This window comes from Ictidomys tridecemlineatus, chromosome 9 (genome assembly GCF_052094955.1).
Source record: "Ictidomys tridecemlineatus isolate mIctTri1 chromosome 9, mIctTri1.hap1, whole genome shotgun sequence".
NCBI classification, from domain to species: Eukaryota; Metazoa; Chordata; class Mammalia; order Rodentia; family Sciuridae; genus Ictidomys; species Ictidomys tridecemlineatus.
The window spans coordinates 130440179-130454271 of record NC_135485.1 but is presented as its reverse complement, the minus strand read 5'-3'; the positions used below and the strand labels follow the sequence as shown (position 1 = coordinate 130454271).

General features: G+C 38.2%; 1 long non-coding RNA gene across 1 annotated transcript; it reads right to left on the bottom strand.

Moving 5' to 3' along the window:
* Positions 1–297: 297 nt before the first annotated feature.
* On the bottom strand, positions 298–7355 carry LOC144366935 (uncharacterized). The gene is made up of 2 exons (XR_013426145.1): positions 6905–7355; positions 298–1981 (listed from the first exon to the last, which is right to left on the bottom strand). It is a non-coding gene; the product is annotated as an uncharacterized LOC144366935 (long non-coding RNA).
* Positions 7356–14093: the final 6738 nt, after the last annotated feature.

The window sequence follows — 14093 nt, the reverse complement described above, 5'->3', positions numbered from 1 at the left end:
CCTAATTAGAAGACTGTATGTTAAATACCAATATGACAATTTATTTCACAAATTCCTCCTAAATAAATAAAAACTATTCTTCCTTATACTTCCAGTCCTCATTTATTCAACTTATTCAATAAATATACCACCATTCTGCTGCAGGCTGGACGGCGGGGGCCGCGTGAGCCTTGGCTCCGCTTCTGCCCGCTGCTGTTTTCACCTGCTGCCTTCCTGCTGAGCGCTTTCGCGGGTCGCTGTCAGTGCACGCCGGCTTGCGATGCTGCAATCCGGCTGAGCACAAAAACACAAGCCAGATGGAACTGAAACAAAGTTTTATTTTGTGAGAGGCCGTGTGCGTCCCCCTAACAAGCCGGTCCACACACACCCACACACGTGTGTCCCTACCGGACACGGGGGGCTCCACTTCCCCCGGAACACCCTCCTACCATCCTTCCCCAACCAATGGGAACTCTCCAGGAGTCTTGTAACTTGAGTCCCCAAATGGGCCTAAATGAACAGTAGGAGCCCAATTTCCATATGAATGTAATACTTTGCAGTGGCTCCTAGCATCTGCCCCCTTCTGTTTAATTAAGCAATGGCAATGTGGCTAGGGACCGTGCCTGGTAGGTTGTCCAATTTAACATGTGGTTCTTACCCGTCATGGGAGAACTGACTTTTACACGTCAGTTTCCTGTCTTAGGTTGAATCCACTGTAATCAGATCAACCCGTCACTGACTACCGGTCTAGCATAGCCATGCTTGTGGATAGGCCTAAGCACCAGTGGGGGGGTGAGGTTCTTGCCTCACCTCTGTTGGCCCCCAAATTTAACCTTGGTGCCAGTGGGGGGGTGAGGTTCTTGCCTCACCTCTGTTGGCCCCCAAGTTTTAGACCATCACTAGTAGAAGGGAGGAAGATACAGAAATGCCACGACACCAAGCCAATTGACGGCTCCTTAGGAAGAACAGTAACACTGGTGACACAGCAGCTAAGATATTTCAGCACTACCATAATTCACTGTATCAACAAATAGAGCACAATGCATACAGGTGATACATAGTCCAGGCAAGTTGTGTAAGCAGTTCAAAGTGGAGGAGTCTATCAATATGTCCATTTCCTCCCAAAGTAAATTAAGTCCTTGATTGAGCAGTTCAAAGTGGAGGAGTCTGTCAATATGTCCATTTTCTCCCAAAGTAAATTAAGTCCTTGATTGAGGATACTTATTGAGTTATATTGATTGATGTATCAGTTTATATAGTTTACTGTGATAGCTATCATAGAAGTTGTAGTTTGGTTTTATCTTAGTCTTCGCCGGCATTGGGATGGAGATGGGAATTCTGGCCATGGTGCTAAAGAGACATTATCTTGAACAGAATTGTTAAATATAATGAAAAGGAAAGGTGAAAGTAAACAAACAGATCTGTTAACCACCTTTAAAAGCAAAATTTATAACAGCTGTTTACCTAATTTAAATTAAACCATATAAGTCACGTGATTTTTTTTTTTTTTTTGGATCCATTTATATCTATTTATACATGAGCGCTCCTTATAAATGAAATATGGACATACACACATACAGACATACAACACAAAACAGTGCATACATAACATAGAACATATAAGACAATAGTAAATAAAGGCCTTGTAGCTATACCTAGGTGAAATCTCCATTGCAATGTTTAAAAACTTTACAGTTAAAAAAAAATAAAACACAGTCAAAAAATAAAACTGATCAGAAAAACATTAACCTAGGTTTGTATGAGCTCAAAAAGAAAGAGAAAATAAATAAATAAATAAAATAGAACCTTATGATGTGGGAAAAATGTAATAATAAAATAGATATTGAAAAAGGCACCGTGGTAAATCACTGTTGTAGATGTAAGAATAGCCAAGCTGGAGCTCTGGATATCAGCTGTTATGGATTTGAGTCAAATCATCTTCTTTTTCTGTAGAAATTGTTTTAGTTAATCTCTCTGGAATCCAAATTGGTTGCTGTTCCTCCTGTGGAAAAACACAGACGGAGCCCCGACTCCAGACTATTACTGGGTCCGGACCTTTCCATTGTCCTGTTAGAATATCTTTCCAAAGTACCTTAGGCTTATGTACATTTTTCGGATACATATGTCTTTCCGCAGCACTAAGTCCTGATGAATCCAAATTTAGAAAGTTTAGAGTAAAAAGGGTTATTTTAAGTTTATCTTTGGGGGATATATACCCTTTTCCAATTCCTTCCTTTTGTTTTAATAAGTACATTTTAATAGTTTGATGAGCTCTTTCAACTATGCCTTGACCCTGTGGATTGTATGGGATTCCTGTTATATGAGTAATGCCAAATGATGAGCAAAATTGTTTAAAAGAGTTAGACGTATAACCAGGAGCGTTATCAGTTTTTAACTGTTTAGGAACACCCACAGTGGCAAAATTTTGTAAGCAATGAGCTATAACATCTTTAGTTTTTTCTCCGGCATGAAGGGAGCCCATTAAAAATCCAGAAGAAGTATCAACTGTAACATGTAAATATTTTAATTTTCCAAATTCTGGCAAGTGTGTAACGTCCATCTGCCAAATATGGTTAGGTATCAGTCCTCTAGGATTGACTCCAAGATTAACTTGTGGTAAAAATGTCACACAATTTTGACATTGTTTTATTATATGTCTGGCTTGTTCCTTAGTTATTTTAAAACGTTTTTGTAAGGTATTAGCATTGACATGGAACCTTTTATGAAAATTTATAGCTTCTTCTATTGTGGAGAAAATATGTATGTCATGTGTAGATTTATCTGCTAGTTCATTACCCAAACTAAGGGCTCCAGGCAACCCTGTATGTGCCCTGATATGTCCAATAAAGAATGGATCTTTTCTGTCCCAGATTAGAGTTTGTATAGCAGAAAACAAAGAGAAAACAGTAGAGGAAGGAGAAATCCTACCAGCATCTTCAAGGGATGCTATAGCATTAACTACATACTGGCTATCAGAGAATAAATTAAATACAGAATCTTTGAACATCATAAAAGCTTGTAATACTGCATTGAGCTCTACCTTTTGAGCTGATTGTTTGGGTACTAAAAATGTAAAAGTTTGATCAGGGGTAACTACCGCTGCTGTACCATTGTTTGACCCATCAGTGAATATATTTGGAGCATTCATGATAGGGTTTTTTTTTGTCATTTTAGGAAAAACTACAGGATGCTTAGACCAAAAGGACAACAAGGGATTAGATGGCAAGTGATTATCAAATGAGACACTAGATTTACACATGATTATTGCCCAAGTATTTAACTCATTAGCTAACTCATCAATTTGATCCATAGTATATGGAGTAATAATTTTATTGGGAGAAATCCCAAACACTCCCTTCGCTGCTTTTATCCCTTTGAGTATTAATTGTCCTACAGCCTCAGGATATCTAGTAAGAATAGTATTAGGGGAATACGATAAATGTATCCACAATAATGGACCTTCTTGCCAAAATACTCCTGTAGGAATATTTTTTGTTGGTAGTACAATAAATAATAAAGGCAAACTTATATCAATTCTATCCAAATGCATATTTTCCATATATGTTTCAATGATTTTTAATGCCTTTCTTGCTTCAGGCGTTAACATGCGGGGTGAATTTGGATCTGATGGACCTTTTAGGATATCAAATAAGGGTCCTAATTCTCCTGTTGGTATGCCTAGGTAAGGCCTTATCCAGTTTATGTCTCCCAATAATTTTTGAAAGTCATTAAGTGATTTGAGTTGATCTACTCGTATTTGAATTTTTGGTGGACGGACCATGGTTGAGGATAATAAAACTCCTAAATAATTAATTGGAAAATTTAATTGTACTTTATCTATTGCTATGTCTAGATTATAATTTTTTAGTAAGTTTGTAAGTGTGGCATAACATTCTAGCAATGTGTTCTTATCTTTATGTGCTAATAACACATCATCCATATAGTGAAATATTTGTAGTTCAGGATTTTGATTTCTAAGTGGCTGGATTGCTTTATTAACATAAATTTGACACATAGTCGGGCTGTTCGCCATCCCCTGGGGTAAAACTTTCCACTCATATCTCTGATCAGGACCTTCATGATTTAGTGCAGGGATAGTAAATGCAAAATGTGGACTATCCTCGGGATGAATTGGAATTGAAAAGAAACAATCCTTAATATCTATAGTTAACACATGCCAGGTTTTTGGTAAAGCAGACAATTGGGGAATCCCTGATTGAGCAGGTCCCATAATAACCATCTCATTATTAATGGCTCTTAAATCTTGTAATAATCTCCATTTACCAGATTTCTTTTTAATGACAAAAATGGGAGTATTATGGGGAGATACGGAAGGTTGTAAATGTCCTTCCGCTAATTGTTGTTTGACCAGATCGTGGGCTACTTGTATCTTTTCTTTAGTCAGGGGCCACTGAGGAACCCACACTGGTCTTTCTGATTTCCATGTAATTTTGATTGTCTCAGTGGCCCTTTTTGAAAACCCAATCCATGTTTATTTATTTCTTGATCTATTTGAATTGGTGCTATCATATCTTGATCTTGTTTCCTTAATCCTTTTTCTTTTCTAAAGCCTTGTTTAGCCCTACTAGTGGGCGCGTTAGAATTGACGTTATTTGTTAATGTCAATCCTAATTGATCTAGGACATCCCGTCCCCATAAATTTATGGGAAGATGGTCCAATACATAAGGCTGTATAGTTCCTTCACATCCTTCAGGATCCCTCCAATCTAATACCATAGCACTTCTATGGGGGTTAGTTGCCACTCCTAGGCCTCGAAGCGTTTGAGTGGCTTGTTGCAATGGCCAGTGCTTTGGCCATTCCTGACGAGATATGATGCTGAGGTCAGCACCTGTGTCCAGCAGCCCATTAAAATCATGTCCTTGAATATTTAATTTTAGCATTGGGCGAGAATCTAAATTTAAAGAAAGCATAGCCCAATCTACACCTGTGGAGCCTAATCCCTTGGAACCTCTTTCTACATTACAACTGGAAAATTCATCATGTAGGCTGGGTATTATTAATAACTGTGCTATTCTATCTCCTGATGAAATTACGGATATACCTCTTGGAGAACTGGCTATAATTTTTATTTCACCCTCATAATCGGGATCAATTACCCCAGGACTTATCATAAGTCCTTTTAGTGTAGAAGAACTGCGTCCTAATAATAAGCCTACTGTTCCTTGGGGAAGAGGTCCTTTTATTCCTGTGGGAATGATTTGAACTCCCATCTCTGGAGTTAATACTGCTCTGGCAGAGGCACAGATGTCCAACCCTGCGCTCCCTCTAGTTTGTCTGATGAGGGATCTGATGGATAGTGCGTCCTGGGCACTACCTTGATGGTGCTGCTGGGTTCCTCCATTGCCCCGTATATTTGTGGCTTTGGGCCCCGGGGCATTGGGCCCTCCAATTCGTTTTTTGACAACGGGGCCTGATACCTTTCTCCACGATATTGTGGGTAGACACTTGGTCTTTGTCCATTTTTTGATAACGGAATACCCTCTATGGTGGTTTGAGAACGGCATTCATTAGCCCAATGTCTCCCTCTATGGCATCGTGGGCAAATACCCGGGATTCTACTCCTTTGATACCTAGCTTTGTTAAACCCTCCTCCTATGGGGCAATTTCTTTTAAAATGTCCTTTCTGATTGCAATTATAGCATGTTTTTGGTTTGGTATCTAAAGCCTGTTTTACTTCAGCTGCCATGACTTGTCCTTGTTCATCAATGTCGCTACATAATTTAATATATGTGTTTAAATCTCCATGTTTCCACGGTCTAATGACCTCTTTGCAGCAACGATTTGCTTGGTCATAAGCCAGTTGTTTTATAAATGGCATTGCCTGTTCTGTATTTTCAAATGTCTTAGAGGCTGTTTCAATAAGTCTAGCTACAAAGTCAGCGTAGGGCTCATTAACTCCTTGTGTTATCTTAGATAGTTGACCTTGTAAATCCCCTTGTCCCTTCAAAGTTTTCCATGCCTTAATTGCATTCATAGTGATCTGAGCGTATACGCCAGGATCATATCTAATCTGTTGCCTCTGACCCTCATAAGGTCCTTTCCCCAATAGCATTTGAGAATCTCTTTCAGGATAACCTGCTGCTGCATTTCGCCTAGCTGTCTCCCTGCAAAATTCCTCATTGGCAATTTTCCATAATAAATATTGTCCTCCATTTAGCACAGAGTGACACACGCTAGCCCAATCTTCTGGTGTTAAGTCCCAGCTGGTAATAGATTCGACCATTCTGACAGTAAAGGGAGCGGCAGGTCCGTAGGTTTGTACAGCTTCCTTTAATTGCTTTACTATTTTGAAATCTAAGGCACGGTAAACTCGTTCCCTTTCTTCTCCCCGCTCAACTACAGGGCATGCTAACTTTTGGGGTCCTGCCTCAGGATTCTGTTCATCACCTATGGAAACTGAGGGCTGCTCAGCTACAGGTGAAGCTGTTGGTTGAATTACGCCCTCTGGTGATGGAACGGAGTTAGTACTAGCCTCCCTATCTGAGGGTCGTTTTTTCCCTAAGCTTGCCTTCTTCAATTTTTCTTCTGTCTGACTAGCTTGAGGGACCTTTTGTTTTGCTTGACCTAATAAGTTTTCTGCCATAGCCTGGACCTCTAACAATTTACTTAACAGTCTTTCGGTTTGTTTTTTACTAGATTCTAATCTACTATAAAGGTAACGTAACCCAATAAGGTAGGATAGAAGAAAGCCAAAACAGAATGAAACAGAAACGGAGAGGAGAAAAATGATTATATCAATTTTTTCTTTCTCAGGGCCGAATAACTTAAAACCTTGAGCCAACCATTTTTCCCAATTCGCCTGAAAAAATTGTAAGGCTAGAGAGCCTGAAATAAAAGCAGAATAAATCAAAACAAAAATACCCATTCTGTCGCCTTTCCTTAGGGGCGAGCGATATCACTCACCTATAAATTTTGGGCGTTCCCCGTACAAGGGCCACCAAAATGCTGCAGGCTGGACGGCGGGGGCCGCGTGAGCCTTGGCTCCGCTTCTGCCCGCTGCTGTTTTCACCTGCTGCCTTCCTGCTGAGCGCTTTCGCGGGTCGCTGTCAGTGCACGCCGGCTTGCGATGCTGCAATCCGGCTGAGCACAAAAACACAAGCCAGATGGAACTGAAACAAAGTTTTATTTTGTGAGAGGCCGTGTGCGTCCCCCTAACAAGCCGGTCCACACACACCCACACACGTGTGTCCCTACCGGACACGGGGGGCTCCACTTCCCCCGGAACACCCTCCTACCATCCTTCCCCAACCAATGGGAACTCTCCAGGAGTCTTGTAACTTGAGTCCCCAAATGGGCCTAAATGAACAGTAGGAGCCCAATTTCCATATGAATGTAATACTTTGCAGTGGCTCCTAGCACCATTCCATGCCAGTGAACTATACTAGGTGCTTGGGATACAATCATAAACAAGACCTCTGTCCGTTCCTACTGCCTGTCTTATTTTTCCATCAGTTCTTCCAATCTAAAAGGGATATGGAACTATAGACTTCTGGATCAGACTATTTTTGCAATACATAAGATAAATAACTTATAAAAAGAAAGATTTACTTAGCTCATAATTTGGAGGTTCAAATCCAAGATTGGGAGGGCCCATTTTTTTGGCCTCTAGTGAAGTCAGCACATCACAGCAGGAGTGCATGTCAATTAAGTGTTCACATATCAAGTCAGGAATCGGAGAGGGAGGGCATGGGCAGACTATCCCACAATCCCTATTTAGAGCAAAAGATGTTCCATTAGGCCTGACTTCTTAAAGGTTCACAACTCCAAGTACTACCACCCTGAGGACAATCCTTTAACACAGGTGGTTTCAGGGGACACTAAACCATAGAAATCTCTTTCCCTATACCAAGCCCATTTACCTCATTACCTGCCTCCACAAGTGTGATCAACCACAAGGTGCCATGTTGCTCAGGCACCTAAACTCAGGGCTTCTCAAAGAGGCTGTCAACTTATCTAAGTGACAGAATAGGAAGCAAAGCACAAGACCTGCACAGGATTTTTCAAGACCATTTTAGCATTTCTGTTGTTCCTAAAAGACTTATCCAGTGGGGGGAAAAACAGGAAAACTCTTATCAATTTTCTCTTTTTCTGTCCTCTCCCTCACATTCCAGGTTTCTCTGCCTAGATCATGCCTGAATCTTGTGTTTATCCTGTGTAATAGATCCCACATATTCCCTACTCTAGAGGGAAGCTGAATATTATGTATTAAAGTAAATCTTTTGAAATTCTTCCTCCTTGGAGCAGCTAGCTCTTGAATTAAAAGTCTGTCTTTCAAGACTATCATCCCACAATGAATTATTAAATTCAAAACTGATCAGCAATCTCATTATTCTAGGCTGTCTTTGTCTTCTTCACAAATCACTAAATGGATGAAGATCTATAAAACAATAAGAATAATTTCAGTACAGGGGAATGAGAACCTGAGTAAAAAATCCTCAAACAGATTCCTGCTGCTTATATTTGAGTAATTACTTGAAAATATGTCAGTCTCTCATACAATGAGGCATATGTCTTTACAAAAGGAACTGTGTCTGTTTCCTTCCCCAATTAATGAAGACATGAGCTTTGCCCTCACCATGTTAGACTGCCCAGACAGACAATTATACAAACAATTACAATCCAATGCATCCTGTTCCATAAGAAGAAATGACAAAGTACCTTAGGAGAATGTTGGAGAATGACTTAACTCAGACTTGAGTGACAGAGCAGGATCCCCAGAAGTGTTAGATGATGTGGGAACTGAAGGGTAAAGAGAAGTTAGTCAAATAAAGTATTTGTGAAGAACTCCACAAATTATGCTCCAGAGTTTGGATTTGAAACCCATTCAAGGGCATAAATAGTGAACTGGGAACTTTTTAAAAGGTCACCTTATGGGACAGAGATTCCACTAGGAATGTTTGGAGGTGAGAAAGGCAATTGGAAACATCTATAGGATTCTAGCCAGGTTTGCAGAATTACAAGTGGCCTGGCCAGATGGGCCAGTGGCACTGGAGCTGTATGAGAGTTTGTGATAAAGCAGGGTAAGAGTAAATAGAGTTCAGGATATCAACAAGGTTTTCAGCTTGGGAAGCTGGGCAGAGCCATTGACTGACATGCAAATCAGAAATAGAAATGGTTTTGTGAAAATCTCCAAATGCTATTTGGAACAATTGTACATAATGGTCTCATGCTCATTTATTCCTCAATATACATTTTGATTCCTCAAAAGTTTGGTTTTTTTCAGATTTGTCCTCTCTAGCAAAAATCACTTTACCTTTCTGAGATTTGGTGAGGGGACAGAGACATTCCTTTCTGGGCCTGTCCTTCCATATCACTTAAACAGAGACAACAAACTTTCTCTGTTAAGTATCAGACAGTAAATATTTTAACTTTGTAGAACATACAGTCTCAGTCACAACTGCTCAATTCCACCCCTATAGCAAAAATCGGCCATAGAAAATATGTAAATGAATTGATATGTGTCTCAATAAAACTCGTTTTATTTTTTTAATTTGGTGCTGGGAATTGAAGCCAGGGCCTCATACATACTGACTGAGCATGTGCTCTACCACTGTACTATACCCCAATCCTCCACAAAAAATGTTTATTTACAAAACTAGGCAATGGGCAGGATTTGGCCCATGGATCAAAGATTATCAAATGCTGACCTAGAGTTATTCTTCCCCATATGCCTCAGCGTTCTTACAACTAGTTTTTTTGTTATTGTTTTTGGTAACTATTGAGAGCAGGGTTTCTTTTTTATTTATTTTTCAGCCAGTGCATTATTGATGTATAAAAATGCTAGATATTTTTCTACCTGGGAATTTAAAAAACCATTTCTCCATTTTGGGGTAGTAAATAGTACAAAACTAATTTTAGATCTCATATTATTAAATATTATTAGGTTGATTTCATAACAATTACATCATTATTAAAAGTATTCATGACATATAAAACTAAATTTTACTTTCTGTCCATTCATAAATAACACTATATTTGTTATTCATGCCTAGGATTATTTTTTAAATGATAATATTTTCATCAAAATATTAACCCACTTATTTTTTTTCTTCTTTTAAACAGGCCATGATCAAGAGAAGTTTATTCAAGAATGTAAGATGGTTCAATATATGCAAATCATTGAACATTATGCCTCACATCAACAGGTAAAAAGATTAAAACCATATTAGAGTTACTTTATATTATGTAGAGGGGAGTGAAGAGAGGGGAGGGGATATGGAATAGGAAGAATGATAGAATGAAATAGACATCACCACCCAATGCAGATATGACTGCACAACTGATGTGACTCTACAACATATACAACCAGAAAAATGAGAGATTATGTCCCATTTATGTATGATATACAAAGTCCATAAATTCTACTTTCATGTATAACTAATTTAAAAAGTATAAAATTTTTTTAAAAAATATTATCTCCATAGATGAAGGAAAAGCATTCTCTAAAATTCAACATCTATTTATGATAAAAGCCCTCAAACAACTAGGTATAGAGGAAACATCTATCAACACAATAAAGGCTGTATATGAAAACCCATAGCCAACATCATGCTAAATGGAGAAAACCCAAAAACATTTTCTTTAAGATCTGAAACAATTTCAGGATATTCACTTTTACCACTCTTTTTTGACATAGAAGTGGAAATCTTAGCCAGATGAATTAAGCAAGTGAAAGAAATAAAGGACATCCAAATTGGAAAATAAGAAATAAAATTATTACTTTTTACAGATGACTTTATCTTATATATAGAAAACCATAAAAGTTCCACTGAAAAACTTTTAGAATTGATAAGTTTCAGCATACAAATCAACATACAAGAAATAAGTAGCATTTTTATACATCAATAATGCAGTGGCATAAAGAGAAATGAAAAAGAAACCCTGCTCTCAATAGTTACCAAAAACAATAACAAAAAACTAGAAATAAATTAACCTAAGAAAGTGAAAAGTATAAAACGTTGATAATTGTTTTGGCTATTCTGGGTCTTTTATTCTTCCAAATGAATTTTAGAATTGCTTTTTCTAGTACTATGAAGAATGTCATTGACATTTTGATGGGAATTACATAAAATCCATATAATGCTTTTGGTAGTATGGCCATTTTAATAATAATTCTTCTCCACATCCAAGAACATGGGAGGTCTTTCCCTCTTCTGAGGTCTTTATCAATTTCTTTCTCCGATGTTATAGTTTTCATTGTAGGGGTCCTTGACATCCTTCACAAGATTTATTCCCAAGTATTTTTTAGGTTATTTTTTAAAACATCAATTCAAAGTTTATTAAATGCGCAGTAGACAGGAAACTGCCAGCCACTGCTAGAGTCACAGTGTCACATGATCACCTCTAGCTACAAATATGCTAGAAATTATTTTTTAATTTATTCTAATTTGTTATATAGACAGCAGAATGAAATTCAATTCATATTATACATATAGAGCACAATTTTTCATGTCTCTGGTTGTACACAAAGTAGAGTCACACTATATGTATTCATACATGTACTTAGAGCAATGATGTCCATTTTATTCCACCATCTTTCCTACCATCATGCCCCCTCCCCTCCCCACTCTCCCCTTTGCCCTACCTAAAGTTCATCTATTCCTCCCATGCTCCCCATTCCACCATCCCCATTATGAATCAGCATCCTTATAATCAGAGAAAAGTTTGGCATTTTTTTTTTTTTTGGAATTGGCTTACTTTATTTAACATTATATTCTCCATTTCCATCCATTTGCCTGCAAATGCCATGTTTTTATTCTCTTTTAATGATGAGTAATGTTCCATTGTGTGTGTATGTATGTATGTGTGTGTGTGTGTGTATATATATATATATATATATATATATATATATATATATATATCACATTTTCTTCATCCATTCATTTACTAAAGGGTTTCCAGGTTGGTTTCACAATTTAGCTATTGTGAATTGTGCTGCTATAGACATTGATATTAGAGAGCAATAGTAACAAAACCACCATGGTATTATCAAAATAGACTAGTAGACCAAAATAGACTAGTAGACCAATGGTACAGAATAGAGCACACAGAGACAAACCCACATAAATACAGTTATCTCATATTAGACGAAGGCACCAAAAACATATATTGGAGAAAAGATAGGCTCTTCAACAAATGGTGCTGAGAAAACTGGAAATCCATATGTAACAAAATAAAACTAAGCCTCACCATGCACAAAACTCAACTCAAAAAAGATCAAGGACCTAGGAATTAAACCAGAGACCCTGTGCCTAATAGAAGAAAAAGTAGGCCCAAATCTCTATCATGTCGGATTAGGCCCTAACTTCCTTAATAAGACTCCTGTAGAGCAAGAATTAAAGCAAGAATCAATAAATGGTTGGATTCAAACTAAAAAGCTTCTTCTCAGCAAAAGAAACAATCAGTGTGGTGAATAGAGAGCTTACAGAATGGGAGCAAATTTTACCACACGCACATCAGATAAAGCACTAATCTCTAGAATATATAAAGATCTCAAAAATCTTACCACCTATTTTCTTTACACACTTATTTGTTTAAATTAAACTAGGTTGTTTTAAAGTTTACTGTGTTTAGCATTCCATTTAATTTTTCATTAAATTGTTTTTTAGTTATTTTCTGTAGGGCATGGCTGCTTGCTTCCTGGTCTTGGGGCCGCACATGTGGCTGGGACGGCTCCTGGCAATCAGCCAGGAGGCGGTGCTGTGGGCGGTGATGGAGGAGGTGGACCACCTCCAGGATAGGTCCAGGACTCTTCCGCCCTCATGGACAGCTCATGCCTTCCCTTATAGACTATGGGATGGGTGTACACGTGAACTTGCTCCATCCCTCTGACCTTTATTCTGATTGGCTCCTGTGCAGTATATAAGCTGTGTGTACTTCCTTATTAAAGGAGATCCCGCTTTGACTGTTCTCCCTGGCAAGTCTGATTGTCCTCCCGGGAGGGAGGGCTGGGTGTGGACGGCCAGTCAATCTTGGTGGGGCATGCTTTTCCCACTTCTCCTGCTGGTCAGGAGGAGACAGGGGCTAAAAATTTTCAAGATCATTTTTAGAACAATATGATGGTTATGGTCCTAGGACTAGATATTAGAATATGGAGTACTAACTGTAGAATCTCGCAGATTCATTTCAGCTCCACCAATTGTTATGGGTCTCAAGCATACTATTGTTGTTGTTTTTTTTAAGAGAGAGAGAGAGAGAATTTTAATATTTATTTTTTGGTTTTCTGCGGACATGACATCTTTGTTTGTATGTGGTGCTGAGGATCGAACCCAGGCCACACGCATGCCAGGCGAGCGCACTACCGCTTGAGCCACATCCCCAGCCCCATATTATTGTTTTTAACCTCACATTATTGTTCCTCACATAAAGGGGAGCAATACTAGTATCTACCATTAGGTTGCTATAAAACTTAAATATTGTAAGTAAAGTAACTTTAGCCTAGTATCCAATGCAAAATAGATAGTATTAGCCATTTTGACTAAAATTGAAGTTATTATGTCATTTCCTGATTGCACGCAGCTCAGCACCACAACATCTAAGTGATAGGTTTTTAACAGACAAATAATATTTTTCTACCTTCCTTACCAAAGAGCAATATATCACATTTTCTAATGGGAAATAAGACATAGTTGATAAAATAAAAGAGAAGAGATAATTCAGTGAATTAAGCTGAGATATTCTTTGCAGAATGCTTGGTTATAGCTTATCCAAAAAAAAAAAAAAAAGGTATAAAACTCTCAAAGGAATACTGACAGTGAGTGCAAACAGCAAAAAGACCCAAGAAATAATTTAGACCTCTCAGGATCTAAGCAAACAGAAGCTCGGAGAAGAAAAAATTTCATAAATGTGATGCTGCAAGGCAAGTTTCCTATGAAGACTTTCACTGCTATACACATTTATTCATCCATAAATATTCATCCATTCACCTATCTTACATTTATGGAAAGAGCCTACTAAGTGTCAACTACTTTTTAAGGCACTGGGAATATACGTGTGAACAATAATATTACTATAATAGCTAACTGAATGAGATGCAACAATGGTGTATTTTAAGTTCTTCCCTGAGCTCAACATATTTAGTCTACTTATCTGA